At 42.5% G+C, this 15,675-nt stretch overlaps 1 protein-coding gene across 8 annotated transcripts in view; it reads right to left on the bottom strand.

Moving 5' to 3' along the window:
* The window catches only part of LOC110525840 (autism susceptibility gene 2 protein), a 416,464-nt gene that overhangs the window by 320,139 nt on the left and 80,650 nt on the right, over window positions 1–15,675 (bottom strand). The window lies entirely within an intron of this gene.

Raw genomic sequence — 15,675 nt, 5'->3', positions numbered from 1 at the left:
GCACATCGAACACAAACACAAAGAATGGATGTAACATCTCTGGGGTGAGAGTCTCGTCTGGTCTCTCTTCTCTCCCCGAGCTACATATTGGTGCTTTAAAAGGATGACAGAAAGAAAGAGGTCGCGGGCTGAGCTGACACGACTTTGAGAGGAGGCTTTAATATTACTGACATCCAGCCCTGCGCGAGGCCGAACAGAACAGTCCTCTTCAACCCCACTAAGGTATCACATTCATTTCTCATAAGGCCAGAGAGAAAGCCAAAGTGTGCCACTTGTCACGCAATTCATTACCGTGAGAGCCATCTCTGAAGTAATTTACCGGGAAAAAGAGAGACAAATTGACAATAAAGGACATGAAAAGTGCTACCAGGTGTATTCCCTCTTTAGGAGGGCTGAACCTTCACATGCCACCCATCAATATTCATCATCTCAAAGAGGAGATTGGCAGTTCAAAGTTATTCAATTTGCATGGCAGACCCCACCTCCTGGGTTATTATTAATAGAAGCATGTCTAGTTAACACGCTAGGTGTTTGAGCTGTGGGATCAATTAGAGTTACACTCACTGATATTGTGTCTGGTGGTCCATGTGTGAGTGTGTGTGTGTGTGTGTGTGTTTTTCATGGCAGGAAGAACACACACAACACATTAATATTCAAACGTTCACACATCACTCAGAGATGGGCAACTGGCGGACGCGGCACCACTTTTGTAGGCCAGCGGATCGATTTCCAACCAAATATACAGTGGGGCAAAAAAGTATTGAGTCAGCCACCAAATGTGCAAGTCCTCCCACTTAAAAAGATGAGAGAGTCCTGTAATTTTCATCATAGGTACACTTCAACTATGACAGACAAAATGAGAAAAAAAATCCAGAAAATCACATTGTAGGATTTTTTATTAATTTATTTGCAAATTATGGTGGAAAATAAATATTTGGTCACCTACAAACAAGCAAGATTTCTGGCTCTCACAGACCTGTAACTTCTTCTTTAATAGGCTCCTCTGTCCTCCACTCGTTACCTGTATAAATGGCACCTGTTTGAACTTGTTATCAGTATAAAAGACACCTGTCCACAACCTCAAACAGTCACACTCCAAACTCCACTATGGCCAAGACCAAAGAGATGTGAAAGGACACCAGAAACAAAATTGTAGACCTGTACCAGGCTGGAAAGACTGAATCTGCAATAGGTAAGCAGCTTGGTTTGAATAAATGAACTGTGGGAGCAATTATTAGGAAATTGAAGACATACAAGACCACTGATAATCTCCCTCGATCTGGGGCTCCACACAAGATCTCACCCCGTGGGGTCAAAATGATAACAAGAATGGTGAGCAAAAATCCCAGAACCACACGGGGGGACCTAGTGAATGACCTGCAGAGAGCTGGGACCAAAGTAACAAAAAATTACAGGCCTCTCTCATATTTTTAAGTGGGAGAACTTGCACAATTGGTGGCTGACTAAATAATTTTTTTGCCCCACTGTATATACAGTTGAAGTCGGAAGTTTACATACACTTAGGTTGGAGTCATTAAAACTCTTTTTTCAACCGCTCCACAAATTTCTTGTTAACAAACTATAGTTTTGGCAAGTCGGTTAGGACATCTACTTTGCATGACACAAGTAATTTTTCCAACAATTGTTTACAGACAGATTATTTCACTAATAATTCACTGTATCACAATTCCAGTGGGTCAGAAGTTAACATACACTAAGTTGACTATGCCTTTAAACAGCTTGGGAAATTCCAGAAAATGATGTCATGGCTTTAGAAGCTTCTGATAGGCTAATTGACATCATTTGAGTCAATTGGAGGTGTACCTGTGGATGTATTTCAAGGCCTACCTTCAAACTCAGTGCCTCTTTACTTGACATCATGGGAAAATCTAAAGAAATCTGCCAAGACCTCAAAAAAAAAATAAAAAAATTGTAGAACTCCACAAGTCTGGGTCATCCATGGGAGCAATTTTCAAATGCCTGAAGGTACCACGTTCATCTGTACAAACATTAGTACTCAAGTATAAACACCATGGGACCATGCTAACGTCATACTGCTCAGGAAAGAGACACGTTCTGTCTCCTAGAGATGAACGTACGTTGGGGCAAATCAATCCCAGAACAACAGCAAAGGACCTTGTGAAGATGCTGGAGAAAACAGGTACAAAAGTATCTATATCCACAATAAAACAAGTCCTATATCGACATAACTTGAAAGGCCACACAGCAAGGAAGAAGCCACTGCTCCAAAACCGCCATAAAAAAGCCAGACTATGGTTTGTAACTGCACATGGGGACAAAGATGGTACTTTTTGGAGAAATGTCCTCTGGTCTGATGAAACAAAAACATAACTCTTTGGCCATAATGACCATCGTAATGTTTGGAGGAAAAAGGAGGAGGCTTGCAAGCCGAAGAACACCCTCCCAACTGTGAAAGACGGGGGTGGCAGCATTATGCTGTGGGGGTGCTTTGCTGCAGGAGGGACTGCAGGTGGGACTGGTGCACTTCACAATGGCATCATGAGGCAGGAAAATTATTTGATGATATTGAAGCAACATCTCAAGACATCAGTCAGGAAGTTAACGCTCTTCCAAATGAACAATGACCCCAAGCATACTTCCAAAGTTGTGGCAAAATGGCTTAAGGATAACAAAGTCAAGGTATTGGAGTGGCCATCACAAAGCCCTGACCTCAATCCCATAGAAAATTTGTGGGCAGAACTGAAAAAGCATGTGCAAGCAAGGAGGCCTACAAACCTGACTCAGTTACACCAGCTCTGTCAGGAGGAAAGGGCCAAAATTCACCCAACTTAGTGTGGGAGGCTTGTGGAAGGCTACCCAAAATGTTTGACCCAAGTTAAACAATTTAAAGTCAGTGCTACCAAATACTAATTGAGTGTATATAAACTTCTGACCCACTGGGAATGTGATGAAAGAAATAAAAGCTGAAATAAATCATTCTCTCTACTATTATTCTGACATTATACATTCTTAAAATAAAGTGGTGATCATAACTGACCAAAGACAGGGAATTTTTACTAGGATTAAGTGTCAGGAATTGTGAAAAACTGAGTTTAAATGTATTTGGCTAGGGTGTATGTACACTTCCGACTTCAACTGTATATACTGTATATGAATTTATATACATATATACACTCACCGGACACTTTATTACCCCACCATGTTCACGAAAATGGATAGCTCCTACATGCTCCTATGATGAGTGGTTGCCAATTAGTTTTACATATTGTTTTACATACATTATTTTAATGTGTGTGTGCAAAGCTTTCATCATGGCAATGGGTGGCTACTTTGTTAAACACTTTTTTGGTTACGACATGATGGCATAGTTTTGATGTCTTCACTATTATTCTAAATTGTAAAAAATAAAGAAAAACCCTGGAAGGTGTAGGTGTGTACCAGCTTTTTATTTCTAATTTGTATTTATTCAACTAGGCAAGCTAGTTAACATAAATCTTAATAAAAATGATGGCCTACCAGGGAAGAACGACAGATTTTTACTTAGTCAGCACGGGGATTCATTCCATCAACCTTTCGGTTACTGGCCCAACGCTCTAACCCCTAGGCTACCTGTCGCCCCAACTTTTGACTGGTACTGTATATTTCATTTGTTTTACATGTTTTACAAGTGTTTTTTGCTTGACTGATGGAATGTTGACTTCTGGTTAGGCAAGCTAGCTAGTTAGCTGACTAATGTAAATATTTGCATTGAAAAGATTCATCTCAGCACCGTCTGGTTTTTGATCAATGAGACCGGACTGTATTTTGAAAATGGCAGAGACTGAGCTTGTCGTGAGAATGACTACTGCTCTGGACAGATGTGTGCTGGCCTTTTTTGGCACTGTAGCAGCAGCTACACGTTGGTTGTGGAGGAGTACAAATTCCAGGCTACAGAGAGGCTGAGCTGAGAGTGACATCTGGGCCAGCCAGCCAACCAGCTCCGTCACCATTATCTGGCATCACAGGCCACAGATCGAGAGGCCGAGGATAGCATTAGAGTCGGCAACCCATCATCTAGCTCAATGTTGGAGCCTGAGATCGCTGATCTACTGAGGGAGTCCTGCTCTAGGACCTAGGCTATGACAATGTCGTCCTGTCCTTTGTTTTGTTGAATGTGTAACCCAAGTTTGTCTGGTAGGCTAGGTCTACTGTGTAGGCCAGGACTACTATGTTTATGTTTGTACATTTTGAAATGGTCAAATAAAACTATCTTTTCAGACAGTGAGTCACGTGGGTGTGGCATTTTCAATTGAACGTTAGAATGGGCAAAACGAGTGACGTAAGCAACTTTGAGCGTGTATGTCGTCGGTGCCAGGCACACCGAATCCAGTACCTCAAACAGACAAATAATGGTGTGGTACAAGTGTGGTGTGCAGAACGGCATCTCTGAACGCACAACTCGTCGATTCTTTGTCACAGATGGGCTATTGCACCAGACGACCACCCCGGGTTCCACTCCTATCAGCTAAAAACAATAAGAAGCGCCTCCAGTGGGCACGCGATCACCAACACTGGACAACTGAGGAGCAGAATAACATTACCTGGGACATGACAGCAAATTCAGTCTGCTTGAGTGGCCCGTGCAGTCTCCAGACCTCAAACGATAGAGCATCTTTGGGATGAGAAGGAAGGGGCTGTTCACAGCATGAATGTACCGCCGTCCAGCAACTGCATGATGCCATCACGTCAGCATGGAGAAACATCCCTGTGATATGTTTCTGGAAACTTGTAGAATGCCCCAAATAATTCAGGGTGTTCTCGAGGCGGGGGGTCCGACCCGGTAGTATATGGGTGTACCTAATAAACTGGCCCGGCAAGTTTATTTATATTATACAACATTTCACTCTGACTGCATGTGTGGGTGGGTATGGATGTGAATACACATACCCACAGCAGTCCCTCATAATTGTGACCCCCAACCCCATCAAAGTTGCCCATCCCCGATATAGCTGGTTGCACTGTAACCTCCGTGAAGGCCTAAATAATATTTTCGCATGCAAGACTAAACCAGCTTTCAACCTGCGGAGCATAAACACACACGCACCCACGCACGCACACACAGACACACACATAGACACACACATAGACCAAAAACCAAAACAGCAAGAAATGATGACACCATCTGGAAAGCTTTAGCTGGGAACGCCTGGAAATGAGGAGCATGTGGAGCAGATTCTGCAGGAGTGCTTGAGCGTGCCACAGGGCTGCACAGAGAACAAACATTCAACCGCTGCAGTTTACCAGGATAATGTTTTGTCACATGTACACACCCCGAGCCAGACAGGGAGGGACAGAGAGAGTGGAGAGTGGAGGGTAGAGAGAGAGAGAGAGAGAGAGAGAGAGACTGGATCTGGACGGGAACAGGGATCCGCTAGTCTTTACAGGCAGACATAGTAACAGGAGAGACCACTAGACTGGCCTGACCCCAACACGTTGCCATGGCAATGGCGAGCTTTGTTGCCAAATTGCACTAGAAGGGAGGGGAGGGTGGGGGGAAAGGCTTGTATAAAACCAAAACCCACACAGTCATCCCAGGCAGGGGGAAAGTATGGTACGGCCTGCATCTGAATATGGAGCAGGGGATGTGGAAGTGCACTGCAGACAGGCCCTATAGGGGCGGTAGTACAGCGAGTCAGCCGCATCCCCTGGTCTGGTCATTCCCTGCGGTGCTTTTCACCGGGCATACAAAAACCACACGGCAAAAGGCAGAGCAAGCGAGAGAGAGAGAGAAAGAGAATGACAGATAGAAAGAGAGCGAAGAGAGCGAAGAGAGAGCGAGAGAGAGGGTTCCTTCTGGTGGTGGTGGCTAATGAACATCATCACATTTCGCCGGCACTTCTCTTTCCATCCTCAGTAATTATTTAGGAGACACAAAGAGCCCAGCTGGGGATCACTTTTACATTAGAGGCTACAGAGAGGTTACAGGGGCATCTTTAAACAATTAGATACACTATGCCAGCCACAGTGTGCTTACAGAACCACACTACTTAGGTAACAGTTATCCTGTGGTCGTTTCTAATGGCATGTGAATGGTTTTGTAGAATGATGTTGCCTGTTTCTGCTATTTTTGTTTCAGTAAGCTGTTGTTAGACATAATAATTGTGTTTCAATTAATCCCATTGGGAGAGAGTTTGTGACAGCTTGAATACATTATCAATGCTCTGACGGTTTAAATCCATGACTCTGTTACAATGTCCACTATAACAACATCACAGGCCTGATCAAACTCCTTTGTGTGTGTGTGTGTGTGTGTGTGTGTGTGTGTGTGTGTGTGTGTGTGTGTGTGTGTGTGTGTGTGTGTGTGTGTGTGTGTGTGTGTGTGTGTGTGTGTGTGTGTAGGCAGTCAGTCAATCCCCGGAGAGTAAACTAGGGACTACTTCTGCTTGGTCCCAATGGTTTTGCTGTCACAACTCTATGATAGCACCACCTTTCTGTGCCACATTCATACGGTCGGGTAACTTCTCCCCATTACAGCTGAGCATCTTCTCACTACATTAATGGAACCGGGCTCCCAGACATTGGGGCCTGTCAGAAAGAGTACACAACGTGAAACTCCTGCCACTCCCTAATACATATATTTTTTTAAAACACACAATCTAAAACTACAGAAAGACTCAAACACTCCTGTCACACACACACAAATGTCTAAAAAACATTTTTCGAGCGTACTGCTTGATCTGCCAGCAGGGTGAGGTGTAGAGGCGTCTATTCCGCCAGCTGCCTCAACTCCATTAAACATGTCATCCTACGTGGTCCTCTTCCTCCCTTTGACAGGCAGCCGTCATCTCTCTCTCTTTATGGTGTAAATTACCAGCACCTGCAGCTGCTTCTGCCACCCGCTTCCCACAAAAAATACTTAGCTCTCTTCACGGCCGTTCAGGCTGTGGCATTATGCATAAATGGTGGACTGTTTCTGCACACATTAGCAGCCGGTAAATTACTGGGCCTGGTGGTGTGATTCAGATTGCATTGACTTAGCTGAGCACCGCCTTGCTGCATTTATAGTACAACATTGTGCAGGCACTACCCCCTGATCAAATGCTGCTGTCAGTCCACACACAAGCACAGACACAGGCCATGCACACAGCCAAGCATAAAGGCACGCACACTGGCGTGCGTGCACACACACACACACACACACACACACACACACACACACACACACACACACACACACACACCTTTAACTAAGTGGTAGTATACCCTTTACTTTACTCTGGCACACCGGCTATATCCCTTTCTAAAAAGCACTGACTGCATTGAGACAAACAGCTAATCAGTCTCTGAACATAACAGACCGCAGACAAAAACACACACTTCAACAGTGATCAATGTCATAATTGGCCCAAGAAAAGGATCAAATAAACCAGATATGTTCACTGTTGTTAACACATATCATGCCATTTTCCTATTCATTTACTAATCCCTACTCCACAGAATAAGTTAAGTCATTCTAGTGCTCGCTCTCTCTCTCTCTCTCTCCCTCTCTCCACATCCACATCCAGATAACAGGTAGTTAGTTATCTGTAAACCCAAGCGAATTAGCACTCTGCTCTCCAGTCTTCTCCAATCCTTTCTCGCTCTCCTTTCTCTCTGTGCCTGTCTGTTTTTATTTAGAGAGGTGTGAGTGCTGGATAGGGTCCTGGACAGACTGACACCATATGGCCTGGCTGGGTCCCGTGAAGAAGAACGAGGGGAGAAGTTTGGGGGACATGGTGACAATGGGGTGGTGCAAACAACAACAAACCCCACTCTAAATCTCTTTAATGGATCTGCTCTGACAAGTTCCCAGGAAACCAGAGAGGCCTAGCAGGGGCTGCATGTGCAGCATCATTGAGTGAAAGAGGAGGAGGGAGTGAATGACAGAAAGGAAGACAGAACTGGCTGACTAGTTGATGAGCTTACTGGCTTGCTGACTGGCTGGCTGCACTGTAAAGTACAGTAACAGTAAAAAATGTGGACACACCAACTCATTTAAGGGTTTTTCTTTATTTTTACTATTTTCTTACATTCTACAAACCTGTAGGCCATCATTGTAAATAACATTTTTTTCTGAACTGACTTGCCTAGTTAAATAAAAAATCTAATAAAACATGAAATTGAAGTTGAAGTTATTAAACAAATCAAAATAGATTTTAGATTTATCAAATTAGACACCCTTTGTCTTGATGACAGCTTTGCACACGCTTGGCATTCTCTCAACCAGCTTCACCTGGAATGTTTTTCCAATAGTCTTGAAGGAGTTCCCACATATGCTGAGCACCTGTTGGCTGCTTTTCCTTCAATCTGTGGTCCAACTCATCCCAAACCATCTCAATTGGGTTGAGGTAGGGTGATTGTGGAGGCCAGGTCATCTGATGCCGCACTCCATCACTCTCCATCTTGGTCAAATAGCCCAAATAGCCCTGTTTTTTGGGTCATTGTCCTGTTGAAAAATAAATGATAGTCCCACTAAGCGCAAACCAGATGGTATGGCGTATTGCTGCAAAATGCTGTGGTAGCCATGCTGGTTAAGTGTGCCTTGAATTCTAAATAAATCACAGACAGTGTCACCAGCAAAGCACCCCCACACCATTACACCTCCTCCTCCATGCTTCAATGTGGGAACCACACATGCAGAGATCATCCATTCACCTACTCTGTGTCTCACAAAGACATGGCGGTTGGAAACAAAAATCTCAAATTTGGACTCATCAGATTAAAGGACAGATTTCCACCGGTCTAATGTCCATTGCTCATGTTTCTTGGCCCAAGCAAGTCTCTTCTTCTTATTGGTATCCTTTAGTAGTGGTTTCTTTGCAGCAATTCGATCATGAAGGCCTGATTCACACAGTCTCCTCGGCAACACTTGATGTTGAGATGTGTCTGTTACTTGAACTCTGTGAAGCATTATTTGGGCTGCAATCTGAGATGCAGTTAACTCTAATGAACTTATCCTCTGTAGCAGAGATAACTCTGGGTCTTCCTTTCCTGTGGCGGTCCTCATGAGAACAAGTTTCATCATAGACCTTAATGATTTTTGCAACTACACTTGAAGAAATTGTCAAAGGTCTTGAAATTTTCCAGATTGACTGACCTTAATTTCTAAAATTAATGATGGACTGCTGTTTCTCTTTGCTTATTTGAGCTGTTCTTGCCATAATATGGACTTGGTCTTTTACCAAATAGGGCTATATTCTGTATACCACACCTACTTTGTCACAACACAACCGACTGGCTCAAACACATCAAGAAGGAATGGAAAATCCACAAATGAACTTTTAACAAGGCACACCTCGTGAAGCTGGTTGAGAGAATGCAAAGAGTGTGCAAAGCTGTCATCTTTTTTGGTTACTACCTGATTCCATATGTGTTATTTCATAGTAGTTGACGTCTTCATTATTATTCTAAAATGTAGAAAATAGTAAAAAATAAAGAAAAACCCTTGAATGATTAGGTGTGTCCAAACTTTTAACTGGTACTGAATGTTGTATTTGTCAACAAAAGGTGTAGACTTTACTGTGAAATGCTTACTTTCAAACCATTTCCCAACAATGCAAAGTAAAAAAGGAAACAGTAACACTATAAAATAACAATAACGAGGATATATACAAGGTGCGGATGTTGCCTGTAATCCATGGCTTCTGGTTGGGTTATGTACAGTGCCTTGCGAAAGTATTCGGCCCCCTTGAACTTTGCGACCTTTTGCCACATTTCAGGCTTCAAACATAAAGATATAAAACTGTATTTTTTTGTGAAGAATCAACAACAAGTGGAACACAATCATGAAGTGGAACGACATTTACAGTGCCTTGCGAAAGTATTCGGCCCCCTTGAACTGTGCGACCTTTTGCCTCATTTCAGGCTTCAAACATAAATATATAAAACTGTATTTTTTTGTGAAGAATCAACGACAAGTGGGACACAATCATGAAGTGGAACGACATTTATTGGATATTTCAAACTTTTTTAACAATTATGTTTTGGATCATTGTCTTGTTGGAAGACAAATCTCCATCCCAGTCTCAGGTCTTTTGCAGACTCCATCAGGTTTTCTTCCAGAATGGTCCTGTATTTGGCTCCATCCATCTTCCCATCAATTTTAACCATCTTCCCTGTCCCTGCTGAAGAAAAGCAGGCCCAAACCATGATGCTGCCACCACCATGTTTGACAGTGGGGATGGTGTGTTCAGCTGTGTTGCTTTTACGCCAAACATAACGTTTTGCATTGTTGCCAAAAAGTTCAATTTTGGTTTCAACTGACCAGAGCACCTTCTTCCACATGTTTTGTGTGTCTCCCAGGTGGCTTGTGGCAAACTTTAAACAACACTTTTTATGGATATCTTTTTTTTTTTCTTTTTATATTCTTTTTTTGGGGGGGAAATCTTTTTGTATCCAAATCCGGCTTTAAACTTCTTCACAACAGTATCTCGGACCTGCCTGGTGTGTTCCTTGTTCTTCATGATGCTCTCTGCGCTTTTGACGAACCTCTGAGACCATCACAGTGCAGGTGCATTTATACGGAGACTTGATTACACACAGGTGGATTGTATTTATCATTATTAGTCATTTAGGTCAACATTGGATCATTCAGAGATCCTCACTGAACTTCTGGAGAGAGTTTGCTGTAAAGGGGGTGAAGTAAAGGGGCTGAATAATTTTGCACGGCCAATTTTTCAGTTTTTGATTTGTTAAAAAAGTTTGAAATATCCAATAAATGTCGTTCCACTTCATGATTGTGTCCCACTTGTTGTTGATTCTTCACAAAAAAATACAGTTTTATATCTTTATGTTTGAAGCCTGAAATGTGGCAAAAGGTCGCAAAGTTCAAGGGGGCCGAATACTTTCGCAAGGCACTGTATTGGATATTTCAAACTTTTCGAACAAATCAAAAACTGAAAAATTGGGCGTGCAAAATTATTCAGCCCCTTTACTATAAATGCACCTGCACTGTGATAGTCTCAGAGGTCCGTTAAAAGCGCAGAGTGCATCATGAAGAACAAGGAACACACCAGGCAGGTCCGAGATACTGTTGTGAAGAAGTTTAAAGCCGGATTTGGATACAAAAAGATTTCCCAAGCTTTAAACATCCCAAGGAGCACTGTGCAAGCGATAATATTGAAATGGAAGGAGTATCAGACCACTGCAAATCTACCAAGACCTGGCCGTCCCTCTAAACTTTCAGCTCATACAAGGAGAAGACTGATCAGAGATGCAGCCAAGAGGCCCATGATCACTCTGGATGAACTGCAGAGATCTACAGCTGAGGTGGGAGACTCTGTCCATAGGACAACAATCAGTCGTATATTGCACAAATCTGGCCTTTATGGAAGAGTGGCAAGAAGAAAGCCATTTCTTAAAGATATCCATAAAAAGTGTCGTTTAAAGTTTGCCACAAGTCACCTGGAAGACACACCAAACATGTGGAAGAAGGTGCTCTGGTCAGATGAAACCAAAATTGAACTTTTTGGCAACAATGCAAAACGTTATGTTTGGCGTAAAAGCAACACAGCTGAACACACCATCCCCACTGTCAACGATGGTGGTGGCAGCATCATGGTTTGGGCCTGCTTTTCTTCAGCAAGGACAGGGAAGATTGTTAAAATTGATGGGAAGATGGATGGAGCCAAATACAGGACCATTCTGGAAGAAAACCTGATGGAGTCTGCAAAAGACCTGAGACTGGGACGGAGATTTGTCTTCCAACAAGACAATGATCCAAAACATAAAGCAAAATCTACAATGGAAGGGTTCAAAAATAAACATATCCAGGTGTTAGAATGGCCAAGTCAAAGTCCAGACCTGAATCCAATCGAGAATCTGTGGAAAGAACTGAAAACTGCTGTTCACAAATGCTCTCCATCCAACCTCACTGAGCTCGAGCTGTTTTGCAAGGAGGAATAGGAAAAAATGTCAGTCTCTCAATGTGCAAAACTGAGAGAGACATACCCCAAGCGACTTACAGCTGTAATCGCAGCAAAAGGTTGTGCTACAAAGTATTAACTTAAGGGGGCTGAATAATTTTGCACGCCCAATTTTTCAGTTTTTGATTTGTTAAAAAAGTTTGAAATATCCAATAAATGTCCTTCCACTTCATGATTGTGTCCCACTTGTTGTTGATTCTTCACAAAAAAATACAGTTTTATATCTTTATGTTTGAAGCCTGAAATGTGGCAAAAAGTCGCAAAGTTCAAGGGGGGCGAATACTTTCGCAAGGCACTGTATGTATGTAAGAGTGGGGACGATGCCGTCGATGCACTAATTAATGAAGCCGGTGACTGATGTGGTAAACTCCTCAATGTCATCGGATGAATCCCGGAACATACAGTATTCCAGTTTGTGCTCCGTCAAAAAACAGTCCTGTAGCTTTGCATCCGCTTCATCGGACCACTTCTGTATTGAGCGAGTCACTGGTTTTTCCTGCTATAGTTTTTGCTTGTAAGCAGAATTCAGGAGGTTAGAGCTATGGTCAGATTTGCCAAATGGAGAGCGAGGGAGAGCATTGTATGCATCTCTCTGTGTGGCAAAAAAGTGATCTAGAGTTTTTTCGCCTCTTGTAGATATTAATTATGACAGATTGTCACGTTCTGACCTTAGTTCTTTTATTTCTGTCTTTGTTTTAGTATGGTCAGGGCGTGAGTTGGGTGGGTTGTCTATGTTAGTTTTTCTATGTTGTGTTTTGAGTTTGGCCTGGTATGGGGTTCTCAATCAGAGTGTGTCGTTAGTTGTCTCTGATTGAGAATCATACTTAGGTAGCCTTTTTCCACCTGTGTTGCGTGGGTGTTTGTTTTCTGTATAGTGTCTGTGTTTACCATACAGGACTGTTTAGATTTGAATTTGTTTCACTTGTTTCACTTTGTCATTTCAGTGTTCATTTAAATAAAAGCATGAACACGAGGATGAGAATCGTGACACAGATTTCAGTTTTCCTGCATTAAAATCACCAGCCACTAGGAGCGTCACCGCTGGGTGAGAATTTTCTTATTTGCTTTTGGCCCTATACAGCTCATTAAACTTCTTCAGGGTAGGGTCCTTTTTTCTCAATTTCCGCCTGAATGACGTGCCCAAAGTAAACTGCCTGTTTCTCAGGCCCTGAAGCCAGGATATGCATATAATTGGTACCATTGGAAAGAAGACACTTTGAAGTTTGTAGAAATGTTAGGATAATGTAAGAGACTATAACACAATAGATATGGTAGGAGAAAGTCCAAAGAAAAGCCAACTGGAATTTTTTGAGATCCCATGCTCTTACAATGGAAAGTATAGGAAAATAATTAAATCTAGATCCCAGTATGCAATTCCTATGGCTTCCATTGGGTGGCAGCACTCAATGTTCAAGGTTTCAGGCTTGTTCCTTCCAAAACGAGTGAGAATAATGTTTTACTACAGGGACAGTCTTGGAAATTCATGTATGCGCGCGTCAATGAGGAGAAGACACACCTGCTAATATCGTTTTCCTATTGAACATACTTCTTTCAGTATGAAATATTATAGTTTGATTACATTTTAGGGTATCTGAGGAGTCAATAGAACCATATTTTGACTTATTTTAACAAAGTTTAGTGGTAGATTTTTGGAGTCCTTTCTCTGCATGTTGAACAAGTGGATTACTCAAACCAATGGCGCAAACTATGCAGACTTTTTGGGATATAAAAGAAGGATTTTATCTAACAAAACGACACTACATGTTATAGCTGGGACCCTTTGGATGACAAATCAGGGGAAGATTTTAAAAAAGTGAATATTTAATCGCTATTCGTGAATTTATGAAACCTGTGCCGGTGGAAAAATATTTTGACGTGGGGCGCCGTCCTCAAACAATCGCATGGCATGCTTTTGCTGTAATGGCTACTGTAGAAATCGGACAGTGCAGTTAGATTAACGAGAATTTAACCTTTCAACCAATAATACACTTGTATGTACATAAATGTTTAATATCCATAATTTTAATGATTATTTATTTGAATTGCGTGCCCTCCAGTTCACCAGAAATGGTCCCACTAGCGGGATGCCTAGCCCGAGAGCAAACTCACAACAAAAAGTTTGTGTGTGAAAATTTTGTTGAGCAAACTCACAATAATATTACAGCTGGTTGCCTTACAATTGTATGTTTAATCAACATCTTATTTTAATATTTTTTTCAGTTTGCTGACTGGCTGCTAACTGGCTGACATGATGCTTCGCCAGTTTATGCATGGCAGCCCATATGGCCTGCGAACTTTCCGCCCACTGTTTCAGGAAGCTTCCTGCATTCCCCTCCTCGTTCCAGGCCCAAAAATACAATGTGGTGTCAGTGACAGATGCACATTCTCTCTCTCTCTCTCTCTCTCTCTCTCTCTCTCTCTCTCTCTCTCTCTCTCTCTCTCTCTCTCTCTCTCTCTCTCTCTCTCTCTCTCTCTCTCTCTCTCTCTCTCTCTCTCTCTCTCTCTCTCTCTCTCTCTCTCTCTCTCTCTCTCTCTCTCTCTCTCTCTCTCTCTCTCTCTCTCTCTCTCTCTCTCTCTCTCTCTCTCTCTCTCTCTCTCTCTCTCTCTCTCTCTCTCTCTCTCTCTCTCTCTCTCTCTCTCTCTCTCTCTCTCTCTCTCTCTCTCTCTCTCTGGAGAAGAGAATGTGAGAAGTCTACCTTCCTGTATGGCTGTCACCTCACTTACTCACTAACACCTACTGCCACCTACCTCCTGATCTCCTCCAAAGGCTTCGCAGCAACACAACTAATAACCAAGTGTAGAGGCTCAATTCATAGTGCTAACTGTACGATGATGACAACAAATCAATCTGTTAAGTCCTCACCCACTGTCGAATAGATTTAATATCATCAGCGAAGCTGTGTCAAATATTGTCTGGCTCTTATTGACAGACTAATGCCTTTCCCCTGGAGACAAACTCTGAAGAAAAGCTCAAACTGCCTCTTAATTAGATGACAGTTGAAAAATAACACATTCTTTCCCCACTCTATTGAAAGTATAACAGTTTTGTCAGTTTCTCCCCCAAGCTCATCAGAGCAACAATGAAAAGTTTGACTGGATTCCCACTACTGAGAAGACAGAGGCTTGGATACCACTGTCCATGTTGCTTGTTGTCTGGTACCCAGGGAGAGACTCACTCTGTCCTGCTGTGAGGTGGATGAGAGTGTGGGATGAGCTTTATTCACACTGGAGGAGTGAGAGGGAGAGACTGTGGTGCATTGTTCCCTGTAATTGTTTTCTTCACTGAGCAAATTTCAGGCCTGCTGAGTTCCGTGCAACTTCCGGCACGCGTTTACGGTGAACACTAAGGCTGTACCCTCTTTAAGTTATAGTTTTAACAGTGGCCAAGTAGGCCACTATGGATTTTTGACCATAATACCTGAGTGACCTACCATTAAAAACAATGGAGAAAAACGCATCCCATAACATTTTAACATGGAAATAGCTGTTATATCATTCAGCCTACAGTAGCAGCTACTCAATGTCTACATTCCATGAGACTTCAGACAAGAAGGTGACTGGAAATGTGTTTGATGCAAGAAACCACTTAACAAAATAAAATGAACTAATATTACAGAGAATCAGACAAAGTATGCTTCGCTCTGCCGATTGGCTACTTAGTGTCTCAAAATACAACACTTCCCCTTTAAGAAATAAAACATCTCTTTATCTGACTCGCTTTTCAAAGATGGCTAGAAATGCACACGTTTGG

The sequence above is a fragment of the Oncorhynchus mykiss genome, chromosome 6 (genome assembly GCF_013265735.2).
Source record: "Oncorhynchus mykiss isolate Arlee chromosome 6, USDA_OmykA_1.1, whole genome shotgun sequence".
Lineage (NCBI taxonomy): Eukaryota > Metazoa > Chordata > Actinopteri > Salmoniformes > Salmonidae > Oncorhynchus > Oncorhynchus mykiss.
This window is presented reverse-complemented; position numbering and strand designations above follow the sequence as displayed.